Below are 15,636 nucleotides of genomic sequence, written 5' to 3'. Positions count from 1 at the left end.
AAAGAAGAAATAAGGATGTGTGTAACTGGGAAACATGAGCAGGGGAGAGAATAGGGTATAAATCATCATTATGCTTCTAAATCTGTACTGTGAGATACATTAAATTTATTCATTTTCTATAAGTAAAATAAGCTAAAACATAAAAAGAATCAATCCTGGGGCTCGGCAGCGTGGCCTAGTGGCTAGGGTCCTCGCCTTGATCCCATATGGCCGCTGGTTCTGGTCCCGGCAGCTCCACTTCCTCTCTATCTCTCCTCCTCTCAGTATATCTGACTTTGTAACAAAAATAAAATAAATCTTTAAAAAATAAAAAAAAGAATCAATCCATCAAAAAAGCATACCAAACAACAAAGTTGTAAAATATATGATGAAGAGAAAAATCAAAATGGCAGAATAGAGGAATAGAGTAAGGACACATTTAAACAGATAGAGAAACATTAGCCGAGGTGAAGCACAGAGGGTACATTCCAGGAAACAGGACAGCACAGTCTGAAGGCAGAGGGCCACCTGGAGACTGACAAACATGGGAAAGCAGGGGAAACAATGGTGTGGTACTGCAGTGACCAGATATTCCAGTGGCATTCAACCAGTGGTGATCTGAACTGCACTGGCGACCAGAACTCTACTAGCAACCAGGTGGGAGAGGGAAATCACCAGGAGCTCAGAAAGTAAGCCCACAAAGAGAACTGCCCATCCTGCTGGTTTGTTTGATTTGACCAGGAGCAGAGATAGAGCAGAAGACCCCAAACAGGCAGTGCAGGAACAGGGTGGATTACACAGCCCAGTCGCCCCCTAGAGCCGAATCAGGTGCCATTTTATTTTAGGAGGCAAAAGCTATGGGACAGGTCTGTGCATACACTGAGCTGGGCGCGAACTCATTTATAGCTCAGTGGATTGCAACAATGTGACATCCCAGTTTCCCCCCAAATAGGTCCAGGAAGCCCCGAGATCTGATGGCCAGTAGATCAAGAACTCTGAGTGGCACATCAGGTGCCATTTTGTATAGTGTGGCAAAGGCTTTGAAACTGCAGGGACAACAGTGAACTGTGCGCATGCACTGAGCTGGGAGTAAAATCACTGAGCTCAGTGCATTGTACTGGTCGCCACTCACTGGAGGGAGTGGCACAAATGACTGCTAACAAAGAACTGTGTATAAACTGCAATAAGTAAAACCAAATTGTAGACCTGTGGATGACACAGCTTAGAAATTTGCCCTAAGGGGAATAATCTGATAACCAGGAGCACAATGGCCAAAAGCAAAAGAAGAGACAGAGGCACAATAAAAATTACTGAAGACTCCCCTGCAAAGGAGTCAAGCTAAAAAAAACATTCAATAATTAAAACATACTATTATAAGGCCAAATATAACTGCTGCTGATGGTATGCTAGAGTTTTTTAAGTGACCAGGATGGTACTCTGCTGGTCCTGCCGTCAGACCAGACAGGGTCTCCCTGAGAAGCCGAGGAACTTGACTGGTCTATAAGATGCTGGACTCTATGTTTAGTATATGCTTGCAAAGAGGGAATCTCAACTGAACATGAACTATGGTTATGCAACAAGGTGGAGTAATCCACCATGGGGGGAAGGGGTGGGGAGAGGTGGGGAGAATCCCAGTAACTATGTAACTGTGTCACATAATACAATGTAATTAATGAATAAAAAAAGAGAGAGTTATGGGAGTCCCAGAATGTGCAGAAAGAGAAGCTGAGTTTGCAAATGTATTTAATGAAATAATAAAAGAAAATTTCCCTCATCTAGAGAAAGAATTGGGAAACAACATCCAGGAGGGGCACAGAACCCCTAACAGGCTTGATCAAAAGCAATCTTCACCAAGACACAAGATGATCAAGCTCTCTTCAATTGAACATAAGGAAAAGATCCTTAAACTTGCTAATAAAAATCAACTGGAATGGCAATTAAATTCACAGTTGACCTCTCGTAGGAAACACTAACGCCAGAAGATCATGGAGTGACATATTCCAGATTCTAAAAGCAAAATATTGTCGACCCAGGATAACACACCCAGCAAAACTTTCTTTTGTCTTTGAAAATGAAATAAAATTCTTCCACAGTAAAGAAAAGTTAAAAAGAATTTGCCTCTTCCAAACCTGTCCTATAAATGATATTTAAAGATGTTCTCTTGACAGAGAAAAGAAATAGCACCCACCCAAACCAATGGCAAATGTGAAGAACATCCCAGCAAAATAACAACAGAAGACTAAATCAATGAACAAACTATTGCTAAAATGACAGGACCAAATTACCACCCATTCATATTAACCCTGAATGACTTAAACTCATCAATCAAACATCATAGATTAGTAGACTGGATTTAAAAAAAATCCATATATTTGTTGCTTACTGAGACACATCTCCCCAACAAAGATCAGCAGAAACTATATTTCATGGATTTTGATTTTTGTTGTTAATTTCATCTCTTCAAAACAGTTTTTTTTACATTAAGTTCTTCACTGACTCATAGGTCATACAATGGCATCATTTTCTTCAAGAAGGTTCTTGATTTTCTTTTTTTCATTTCTTCAGCAACACATTAGTCATGCAATAACATGTTATTTAACTTCATGGCATTGCAAATTTCGTCTTTTCTTCCTGTTGCTGATTTTGTTTTGTGGCTTTGCATTTAAGGGGATGTATACTAATTGTGTAATGGAGACTGTCATACTGTCATATCCAGTAGCATGTTATTAAACTTCATGGCATTGTAAATTTCTATTTTTCTTCTTGTTATTGATTTTGTTTTGTGGCTTTTCACTTAATGGGATATATAGTAACTGTGAAATGGAGACTATCATATCCAGATGTGAGAATACAATATTGTACGCATCTCTACTTCCAGATCAAAGATGGACTCCAATGAAACTGTTGAACATATCTTGACAATGGGATGTAGGACCCTCTGCCATTGTGCATGCCCCCAATGATGGACTTATGACTGTATATGAAGCACGACTCTATTGTAATAATATAGGGGAATTCAGTTGCGGGGGGGATTGGGGAGAGGGTAAGGGAAACCCCAGGGCCTAGGGAACTACATCATAAAATGATGATAATAATAATAAATGGAAAAATTGATAGAAATGAAAAGAAACTGGGACCAGCACTGTGATCTAAGGAATTAAGCTGCTGATTGCAATGCCAGTTCCCTAGATGGACACTAGTTTGAGCCCCATCAGCCCCACTTCCAATCCGGCTCTCAGTTAATGCACCTGGGAAAGCAATACAAAATGAGCCAACTGCTTGGACCCCTTCATTGTAGCAGGAGACACAAAGGATCTTTTGGTTCTTGGCTTTGGACCAGCTCAGCTCCAGTTGTTGCTGCCATTTGAGGAATGATCCAAAGGATGGAAGATCTGTCTCCCTTTCTCTCTGTAACTATGCCTTTCAAATAATTTTTTAAAAATAGGGCCCGGCGGCATGGCTTAGCAGCTAAAGTCCTCACCTTGCACGCATTAGGATCCCATATGGGCTCCAGTTCTAATCCCGGGGGCTCCACTTCCCATCTAGCTCCCTGCTTGTGGCCTGGGAAAGCAGTCGAGGACGGCCCAAAGCTTTGGGACCCTGCACCTGCGTGGGAGACCCAGAACAGGTTCCTGGTTCCTGGCTTCAGATTGGCGCAGCACCGGCCGTTGCAGTCACTTGGGAAGTGAATCATCAGAGGGAAGATCTTCCTCTCTGTCTCTCCTCCTCTCTATATATCTGACTTTCCAATAAAAAATAAAAACAAATCTTAGAAATATATATAAGCTGCCATTGGAAGGATGTATTTTAAAAAGCAAACTCAAATCAATCAGGAAAAAAAAGGAAATAATAAAGAGCCGAAGAAAAATATCAAAATCCAGGTGGTTTCACTGTAGAATTTTTTCAATTGTTCAGGGAAGAGTTAGCATTACTTTTATACATTCTCATCTATACCTACAATGTCAGAATACACTTAAATAGCAGAATGATGGATTTGTGACTATTATTGAGGGACTAAACTATTGTTACAATACAGGGGAAAACAGTGAGCAGGGTCGGTGAGGGCAGTGAGGGGAGGGTGGAAGACAAATCAAAGAGCCTAAGGATCTGTAGCATGAAAAATAATTTTTTTAAGAAAACAGAGGAGAAAGCAACATTTCTCAGTTCATTTTATGATGCTAGTGAAGCAGGAGTAGGACCTGGTACTCACTCAGGTTTGTTCTCTCAGATGCAGGATTCAGTGAATAGTAAAGCAAACGCTAGGGGAAGTATACTTGATAGACCAGTTTGACATCTCAGGAGAGAACTGAGAGTTCTGTCTGCATGCAGACTGCAGTCTCCCTCTCTGTGATAATGGCTTAGTGAGGGCTTCCTCAGTCTGGAATTCCTGATTTTCCCCTAGAATTTCATAATGTGTGTGAGGAGTGATTCAAACATCCCATTTTGGACCCGGCACCACTTTCTGCTTCCCTTCCCACAGCCTGCAAAATTCACACCATTCTGGTTCATCAACAGTGAAATGTGACCTCACCATGTCTTACCTGGGAACCTCATCCACCATTCTCTTGTGGCCCCTCTCCCCAATCCCCACCCACCTACCAATCACTTGTGATAATCTCAGTCACCAGCCCCTAGGGCCCACCTAGAGCCCCTCCCAATCAATTCCCCATGCCCCCACACCTTACAGGTTCACTTGGTTTATATAAATGAGCCTCCACATGTGCTCCTTCCTCCTCCCCTTTATCCTAGCTCTCCCCCATCCTCCTCCATTTTGCCCCCTTCTTCTGCCCTGGCAGCCCCCCAGTTCTGCCACCATGGCAGGAGACATTTTCCTTCTTGGTCTCTCCACCTCCACTCCCACTCCCATTCCTACCCTTTTCGAATAAAGAACTTCCTAAGCACCTCACTGCGTCTGAGATTTTGGCTTATGCTATACTTATCGTAAAAAGATGACTTGGCTGCGGGAATTAGCTACACATAAAAACTTTCAGTGCATTTAAAACCTAACAATGTACCTAACAGCACTTTTCGTATAGGTCAGGGAATGTTCCTCTAAGTACCAGTGAGAGAGATGAGACCCACTTAATCAGGCTATTAAATACTTTCAAGACTTTTCACATACAAATGCTGATCTGCTCCTAAGTCATACTTCTACATTTCTTATCTCATTCAACAACAGGAAAATTGCTACCAAAAAAATCCCCATTTTCTTTGACCTCTTGTGCACATATCAGCATATGTCTACCTAGCAAGCTTAACACTAATTTCAACTAAAAGCCAAAACCAGACAGACAGTATAAAAAATTAAACTACATACCAATATTCCTCATGAATGTAGGAACATTATTCCTTAACACAATACTAGCAAATGAAATTCACCACTGTTTTTGTTAGGTAAGTAGCAGACATTGGCTATGTGTTTATAAGAGCCAGAGAAAACTGGTATCCTTAAGGAAATGAAAATTAAACAGAGACATTTAAAGAAAATAATTTTTTGTGCAATGCAATGAGAAAGCAAGCCCTGGAACCAGACCAGCAAGTACACCTAAAATAATTGCTCTTTTTCTACAGTTATGGGAAATGAGCTTATTCATTTTTAATCCCGGTTTCTGTTTCCTGTAGACATACAAATACTAAGTAGTGACTGTTACTTGTGCAAATAGGAACAATTTATTTTGTGAGGGGGGTAATATTGTTTCACATGCAAGTGTGGTCATCAGAGAAACATGCAACTTTGAGTGGGCTAGAATTGTCCAAAAACTAGCAAGAAAAGGAAAAACTGAAAACAAGTTGTGATTTGGAAGGTCTGTCTGAGAATAGGAGGGCAGAAGAATGGTAAAGTGCAGGCTGAGAACATAAAAAGAGTGGAGCAGTAGCTCCAAGTAGGTCCAACGGAAAGAGGAAGCTCTCTCCCATCGGCTACCTCTTTTTATCTTAGTATGCACTCTGGTTCTGGATGTAACAGATGTATCTCGGGAAGGCGGTCATTTCGATAAACAAGCAGAAGGGTACATGGGAGTGAAGACCTTATGACTTCCAAGTTACTGACCTAACTGGCTGCCTGCCTATTTCTGCCTATTTCTGTATCTAATTCCTGCTGATTATGGTCATGATCCCTGTCTAGCCCAGATTTGGAAAACTCTATCTCATGTAATGAATCCGCCTCACAAGTCAGAGGAATTTCATCAGCCATTGTCAACGGTGTAAGTCAGCATTACTCTTAGAAGCTGTCAAATTCTGAAACTGATAAATTTATCAAGCAAGATGCACACAATTAAAACATAAATTCCAAGTAGAATCCTCTTTAACAAATAAAATATATTCTATTGTTACTCAACTAGTGGTTGCTGATAGATTAGCTCAGAACAGATTAGAAAATCATTTAGCCTGAACGTAAAAATGTGCAGTTTCTTTTTCAGTGAACTTACTGCTGTTAAAGTATATATGACAGATTCTTTTCATCACTGCACATGATCCTCCTTGTCCTTGTAATATACATTCTAAAACTAGTTAACTGTCTATAACTACCTTAAACAGAACATCTGCAGACTTGATTACTTACTTTAAAAACTGGATGAAGTATAGGTTAGGTTTCCTAGGCAATAGACATTTTTAAAATGGTTTCATGAGGTATAGCAAATCTTCTACTGTGATGACAGAACTCACTAAGAAGTTTTCCTGACAGCAGTAGCTTCCAGTGAGAATCAGAGCAGGTAGGTAAAATACACCTGCCCTAAAATGCAACAACCTTGACATGACAAAAGCAAAGACTTTTCTTTTAAAGAGGTATTTGAGATATTCACTTTGTTCACAAGGGTACCTAATTCCTGCTGACTATGGTCATGATTATGGTCAGATTTAGCCTCTGCACACAACTGTGCAGACTCAAGAGGTAAATGTTTAATTCTGACAAATGTACCCAGCATGAAATGTCCTGTAATTTAACTTCAGTAGGAGAGCTAAGTGGTGCCTGGTGGTATCCCCTCCAATTGTTCAGAGTTAGAGCCTCCTCTTCAAGTTTTTAATAAAGCTAGTTCTCCTGGGGAGATAGGCTATTGGTTACTTTCGAAATCTGGCATTTGGAGAATTTTGTCATCTTACTCCATGAGAACTTTTTTGTAACTGACCTAGAATAATAACACACTTTGTACGGACCAGGGCAGTGCAATAGCAGGCAAATCCTTTGCATGCAGCACCATTATTCCATAAGGGTGCCAGTTAGAGTCCTGGCTGATCCACTTTCAATCCAGCTCCCGGCAAACGGCCTGGGAGATCAGCAGAGGATGGACCAGGGTTTGGGCCCCTGCACCCACGTGAGACCCGAAAGAAGCTCCTGGCTCCCAACTTCAACTCCAAATACCCAAGGAACAATGTTCAGGAGGGTTCCCCTTCCCAGATGGGTAGAGTCATGCGTTTCCTCAATAATTTTCCTTTCAGAGCTCATTTGGTAGCATGACTCTATGATCTAAAGCCCACCAACTATTTGCATTTTTAGTATAACCTTGTTATTGAACCTATTCTATCTCAAGCTCAATGTAGTATAGATTTTTAGTTACTTTTTCAACTAAGACACCATTTAAGAACCTCCTTGCAGCAGTTCTTTTTGCTTTCTTATCTGCTAATGCATTTCCAAGCTAACATGATTGTCTCCCTTGTTCCCTGCAGTGAATGACAGCCACCTCCAGACATTCCAATACTGCCTGAAGGAAAGATAGTATCTCTTTTCCAACTTTTACAGGAAAACTCTCCTCAGTTAGTAGGCTACTTTCTTTCCAAATTGCTGCATGTGTATGTAACACAATGAAAATATAGCTGAAGTCTCCACAAATACTAACTCTATGGCCTTTTCCTAATTGTAAGGCCCTAGTCAAAGCAGTAAGTTCAGTCTCTTAAACTGAAGTGTTAGATGGTAATGCCTAAGCTTCCATCTCCTGTGTAAGATCCATTATGGCATATATGCCTTTCTAATTCTTTTTTCTACAAAATTACAATCAGAAGCCATTCAAAACGTGTTCAAAAGTAGATTTTCTAGAGAATCATCTCTTAGGTCAGACCTGCTAGACTACAACAGCTCCAGGATCTCACTTCAATACTCTCTGATGGCAGTTAAGTAGCCAGACTGAGAACCTGCCATACCTCAAGGATTACTTCAGGTGAATCTAACAAACAAGCCTGACATTCTGTAAGGAATCCTCCCGTTAGCCACTAGTGCCTTCCTTGCATCTTTGAGCTTCAAGAAATCGGCCAAAAGTCAGCTTGGTGGTAACTTCTACCAAAAGTACTAAAGCAGCAACTGCCTTTAATATGTAGGCCATTTTGCGTTCACTGAATTTAGCTGTTCAGAGAAGTAGGTCACTGGTCATGGAAGTGGGCCAAATTTCTGAGCTAACCCCTATTTCTCTGCTACAAACACGAGTGTCCTAGTGAGGGATTTCTCATTCTGGAGCTTCTGCTAATAGCTTTTTAACCTTTTGGAAGGCTTCCTCCTGCTCCCCTGACCATTAAAGTGAGTCTGTGTCAGGACCCTTAAAATCCTCATATAGAGATTTGGCTATCAACCCAAATCCTGGAATCCAAATTCTACAAAAGCATGACTTTCTGGGATCAGAATATATCTTGAATATCCCTGTTTTCCTGAAAAATTTAAGATCTGTATGGTAAAAGGCGAAAGATTTATACGACCTGAAGAGAAACCAGAGTATATTAAGATCTGTATGGTATTTTCCTATGAATCTTTCATGGAGGAGCTTCAAATGAGAATATCATCTGGGTATTGTAGAATTGCCCCATTCCTTAATTAGAGTTCTATACTAAATGAATGAGGGCCATCTATGAAACCTTGAGGGAGGATGATACACATACACTGCTGATTTATATTTGAGGAGGGATAAGTACATTCAAAGGCAAATAAAAACTGGGATTACATGTCTAACAGGATGGAGAAGAAAGCATCCTTTAAATCCATGGCTTTATGCCATGAAATGCTGTCATGTATTTGTGTCAATATAGTATAAGAATTTGGAACAGTAGGCTAAAATAGAAAGACTGCCTGCTTAATAGCTCTAAGGTTCTGAACCATTCTATATTCCCCACTTGATGTAAACAGTCAAAATAAGAATATTACAAGACTTACATGTAACCAGAAGTCCATGTTTAAGAAATATTAATCAAAGGTTGAAATTCTCCTTCATTTTCTGTTTTATTAGATACTGACACTGATTAGGAAACTCCGTTTTGTCCCTCATAAAGAACTAAAGCACAGCATGTGTAGCCTGTCCAGACACTCCCTGACCCCAGACTTGAGGACCCACTTGATCTTTTATTTCACTAGGAAGAACATCTTAACTGGTGTCTGCCTCTGTGTTAACCGACACCGTGACACGTGACTTAGACTAAGAAGCTATTAGCCTGAGGTAAAAGGATGATAGAAAATCCCTACCAAGCAAAGGAGAGATGGGCACTCAGGCACCACCAGAAACTGGTGAGAGATTAAGAATATCCTCTATCTGACATTCTAAGCATGAAGTAAATCTTTGAGAGGTTTACCATCAACTCCCATAATCATACAACCCTTTGAGGATAAAGATCCAGCATGAGAAGCTAGCGCAAAGTCAGCAGCTCCATTGTTAACAAGAAATGAACATACTCACCCGCAATGTCAATAATCACCAGGAGATGCTGGCGTGAGATGTTTGCTTCCTCAGGAGCTGCCTGAGTCCCAACTCCATCAGTCCTCAGATAAAGCCATGATCAGAATGGAGATCCCTACATCCCTTCAGAAAAGGGGACAGTCCTTTTTCTAATGACTGCCAGCGCTTGGGGCATAAACTGGAGGTCCTTACAGAGATACATTCCTTGTACCAAAGTCCTGGCTTTCCACGTCTGAAGCAGCTTCCTGCCATGGCAGACTGCCCTGGGCTAACCCCAAGTCACCAAGTATTAGTTACACCCATTGCCATCCCATGAACCTCTTCCCTGGACTCCATCCTACACACCGGAGTACCGTTTCCCCTTCAGCCCTATATTATTACTTTTCCCTTAAAGTGTTATTTTTGCCATCCAGCTAATACAGAATTTGCAGTCCCATGTCTAGTTTCTAAAGTTTTACCCTAAGGAGTCAGACTATAGGAGTAATTGCAGAACTGTACAGAGCTGAAAGACTCTGTATCATGTGGAAAAACAAGCCCACATGGCTCTCCATGAGCCCAGTTATGCCTAGACATGTAACTTGAATCCCTGTGTTAGAGACCTGGCATCTCAGAATCTCCACTTTGCACCCCAAGGTGAAATTCCCTGTTTGAGCCCACTTGAAGGTTCTCTATAGGCTAATTTATATCTGTGGCATTATCGTCACACAATGTCCCTTGAATTTTACTAACAGCCATGCCTAAAATAACTGGACTCTAGGGCACATTGACATTGTTAAGGTTCCAGTACACATGGAGGCAGTTTTGTGCACAACTGGGACCTAGAGGCTAAGCTCCAGGAGGATAGAATCTATCATAAAGCTAAGATAAGCTATTAGAGTTGTGCTTAAATCTGAATCTTTAGCACTTCAAAGGCCAAACCTAGGCTATCCAACACCTAGAGGGCCTTAAATTCCAAGCATATGCTCCAGGGTGGTGCCAACATTCAAGTATCTTCTGACACCAAAGCTGAGAAGTCACAGTATTCATTTCTTAAAACTAACCCTTACAGTGAGGGAGGAATAAACTATGTGTGTAACATTAGGTATCATCTGGAAGTGACATTCATATACCAAGAACCAAAAACCAGCTGCATTTTAAACCAGCGTGCCTGGTTTAACGTTTTTCTAAAACTTTAAAAACAACTAGTGAGTAGCTGTCAGAAAGATTGCAATTGCTATCAAGACAAAATGAAACCACAAGTAGGCTGGCTGCCACACAAGCACAGCAGGCCCTGGCCCACTGCTCCTGAAAAGGCAAGGACCCTACTTCTAATCAAGAAGAAAGTCCCGCCCTTGGTGGCCAGAAGTGGCTATTACATAGCAGGAAATTGCTCTTTGCCTCTCTTCTTTCTGATCAGCAAAAGGAAGTGGAGAGGAGACACATAGTCAGCAGAAGACAATATGGAGGATAAAGAAGCTTCAGCCATGCGTTATCCAGCAGTTGTGGCCCAATGCTTAGAACCCACTTGTCCCAAAACAGACACTAGTTCTACAAATACACATTTCCTCCAAAAGGTGTGTACTCAAGTACAGTGTTTCCAGCCCACCAGTGGTAACCAACAATTACCAGAATTCCTATGGTTTCTCTTTAACAGCCTGAACCAGAGGCTGGCCTCCAACAATTACCAAGCAAACAAGAAAAGCATAAACACTTGCACTTCAAAAGCTTTCATGAGACTCCAAGTACAAAGAGTATAAAAAGAAGGGGAAAAAAAAACTTTAAACTGACCAAACGGCTTCTAGCAAGAGGTTTTTCCAAAACACAAAAACTCTACCAACAGAGGTATTTTCACCCACATCACATTTTGGGGTTACACATGTCAATGTGATATGGGCAATGAATTTATTAATTTTTAGTACAGGTTCTTGTCTTGTGCAGATAAAAAGACTAACCAGAAACTGCTATTATTGCACAAAGAGGAACAGTTTATTTGGCAGTAGGTGAATAAACATTCACATTTGAGTGTGGGCCACAAAACACAGACAAATATACAATCTGAGTGGGCCAAACAGTTTCCCATAAAATAGGGATAAAAAAAAACCTGTAAGAGCAGTAATTTTAATTTGATAGGTATGTCTGAGAGAAAGGAACAGAAAAGAATGGAAAATTCCTATTTGAGCAGAGAAAGATAAGAAGAGTACCTTTAAATGATAACCAATCACAAAGAAACAGAGCTCTCTCCCGCCTTCCACCACTTTTTTTTTAAGATTTATTTTACTTTTATTGGAAAGTCAGAGAGAAGAGACTGAGAGGAAGATCCTCAGTCCGTTGATTCACTCCCCAAGCAACGGCAACAACTAGAGCAGGATCCCAAGTCCTTGGGCCATCCTCTACTGCTTTCCCAGGCCACAAGCAGAGAGCTGGACGGGAAGTGGGGCCACCAGGATTAGAACTGGCACCCACACAGGATCCCAGCATGCAAGGTGAGGACTTTTAGCCATAGCAGTGCCAAGGGGAGCTCTCCAAGCGGAGTTGATCAGTCTTACACCCTAGACAACATCACCATTGACTAGTTGGAATGGCTTTGGCAGTTAGTCCAACTCTGACAGACTCCAGCAAGGTAGGCTTTGATCCTACCCCCCAGGCTATACTAGACTTGGAGAACTGTGGGCTCCAGGTGTGCTCTAGCATCACAAGACAAGGAGCCTGTCTAAAAAATTGAAGAAAAAACAAACATTGCATCAAAGAGCTTATACAAATGACAAGCACATGACTAGCCTTAAAGAAATGCACGTTAACACTACAATAAGTTATCTTTACACATTTTTTAAAAAATTACTAACAACCCCAAATTCTGAGAAGGCTATAGAGAAACTGAACCATACATTGCTGGTAAGAAGATAAGATGGAATAGCCACACATGAACATTTTCTTTAAAATCTAAATGTGCAACTACCATATGGCTAAACAAGTGCACAGTTAGCCATGTATCCAAGAGGGATAGTTTTATGCACATAAGAATCTGCACAAGAAAGCCTATTTATTCATAATAGCCCTAAATTTGAAATAATCCAAATTTCCTTCAATGAGTGAATAAACTATGGTCAACTCTTCAACAACAATACTGATAAATGCAGCAACCTTAAGGCTTCTCCATAATTATTCTACTGTATTTAAAAACTCCACAATGTTACACATTAAATGATTATAAAATTGACAAAAACATAGAAATGGAGAACAGATTAGTGACTACCAAGGATTAAGGAGACGGAGGTGGTCTGGCCATAAAATGCAACATGAAAGATTCTTGTAGTAATCGAAATGGTCTCACTTTTTAACTGTGTTAATGTTGATATTATAGTATATTGTTACACATATCATATGCACACATATGATATTCTACCCTAGTTTTGCAAGATGTTAGTACTAGGGAGAATGAGTAAAAGTCACAAGAATTTCTTGGTATCATTTCTTACTTATAGTTGTGTGTAAATACGTAGTTACCTTGAAATAAAAAGTCCAACTTTTTGAAGATACAATATCATCAGCAGAAAGTCTTGTGCTATTCAGTGTGGAGTTGTCAAGTACACTGTGAGACATGCAGGACTTGAATCTCCCCCTACATAATGCTACCCTTTGCCCATTATTACAAGCACTAAAAATCATCGCTCTCATCCAAAAGCCATTTCTATCAGCAGTACACCCCCCCCCCCCATGAAGAGCCACCACAGTGGAGGGTAATTATAACTCTATTAGGCTAGCAAGAATGACCACCACAGAGAAGGGTAATTATAACTCTGTTATACTGCTGTGTAAGTGAAAAGTTGAGGGTTCTTTGTGACTGTGAAGTCACATGAAGTGATTGTGTCTCAGTAAAAGCACAAGACTGAAATCATAAGGCAAGGAAATTGAACAGCCACTGTTTATTATGTCACCTCACAATCCTTCCATTCCACTGTATTTCTAGTCATCTACCATTTTGAAAAATGTTATCTTGACTAATGTTTAAGATGTCCTCCTGGCTAAGACAAAATGATAGGACAGTGGAAAAGCTGGCAGAGAATGTGTTGATTTCCCAATGGATGCTAGCTTGAAGCTAGTAGCTGAAGGGAGGTCAGCCAACCTGGACAGGCCAACCACTGATGGTGAAATTGGTCAGAACTCTTTCCTGTTCACTTAAAGGTAAGAAGTCACTGCTTAATCTCCCTTCTACTCTCCCCTGATATTCTTTCCCATTATTTCAGTTAGCATCTTTCGTACCAGCCCACATCAATCTCTCAAGTTCCAGATGCAAGTAATATCCATCTCCTATTCAACATCCTCAATTCTTATCTCATAAGGACACAAGGTGAACAAGCCCAAAACTGAACCGATCATACTTTCCCTCTCAAATCTGTTCCTGATCAGCTTAATGTATGATATTTTCATACATCAGCCTCCACTCCCCAGTTCTTCTTCTTCAAATTTACATTAAACTTTTCATCAAGCCCACTACACCCTCTCAAGGCCCTTCAACCCATCTTGATTTTCAATGACACTGCCTTAGTCTGATCTCCAACATTCGTTAGTTGAAATTTGCCATGATTTCCTAACTAACCTCACTTTTCTAATCACAGTCACTTCCAAGCTATTCTCCCAATAACAATGTGAATGATTTTTCTAAAATCAGAATCTGACCACATCATGCTCTGTATTTGAATTCTTCAGTACCTTTCAGCCAAAGTCCAAACTTGCTCTGACTTTCAATGCAGCCCTATTTATCTCTCTAGCCTAATCTCCTATCTCCCCTTTCTTAGTTCACACTCCACAACCACCTCTTCTCACAGTGCACTCCCTCAATTTTGAATGTATCATATTATCTCCAAGCAAGAACTCACTATCTAGAACTCTCATCCCTAAATTCCAACCTCACTGGCTGCTCCCTACACATCCTTCAGTACTCAGAAAAGGTTATAGCATATCTCCACTTGATGAGACTGAATGCCTCCTGCTTTGTTCCCCCAAGACCCTGTCGTTTTCCCCATCCTGAGACCTATCATACATTTTCATGATGTAAATTTATCTCTGTTTCCCCCAATAAACTGTAAGTCACTTAAGAATACTGATCTCTCTTGCTTACCTTTCTGTCCATAATGTTAGCTCAGTAGTTATAACACTCAACAGATACAGTTTTTAACAGATTATTCAAGAACAGGTGAAATATCAAGAAATACAAGCCCATATGGAAGCTCTCCTGGAACGCAGCAGTCCCCTCTGCTCTCATTCTCTGGCTTATGAAACTTTATTGTGACCCCTGTGTGCCACAATCACTTTTATCCCAACCTCTGTATATGTTAACAATGTTGAACATGGTTTAACAGAATCATGGCAACATTTTCATTACATAAGCTCTGGACAAACAAAAAATAAAATATCACAGTAAAATAAAAGGAGAATAAAATCTCATTTGCAATGAATGACAGAACATTAACATCCTTAACCATAAATGAATGCTTACAAATCACAACAAAGAGACTGAAGCTATATCAAGATGATCTCAACATTCACATGACAGAAGATTGCTATAATGCATTATCAATGATTAAAATACTGACATCTAATATTTATATATTGTAAGAAATGAGAAACTATTATTTATACTCTAGAACTTTCTCCAATTAGTGGATAATAACTTAAAATGTAGATGATGTATATACTTAGCCCAGAAATTCCAAAATATAGAAATTAAGAATGCCCACTACTCTGTTGAACTCTGCAACCACAGTTCAAGCAAAAATGAATTATATCAAGTTGTTTATAAAGAGTCTGGAGACACAAAGAAACAATTGTTGGGTAGAACTTTGAGAATATTCTGTACTAAACTAACAGTGAAACCTTGTTACATAGATAAAAGACCTGAAGACTATGTACCAGTTAGCTTGAAGCCACTAAGCTACCACAGCCTTTAATAAGCTGGAGGCGTAGAATGCTGGTTTTAATCAGATTTATACTTTTCTTGTGTTTTGTCATCATAAAATTCAGTAGTTTG

This window comes from Ochotona princeps, chromosome 8, assembly GCF_030435755.1.
Source record: "Ochotona princeps isolate mOchPri1 chromosome 8, mOchPri1.hap1, whole genome shotgun sequence".
Classification (NCBI taxonomy): Eukaryota; Metazoa; Chordata; class Mammalia; order Lagomorpha; family Ochotonidae; genus Ochotona; species Ochotona princeps.
Note: the sequence above shows the minus strand (reverse complement) of the source record.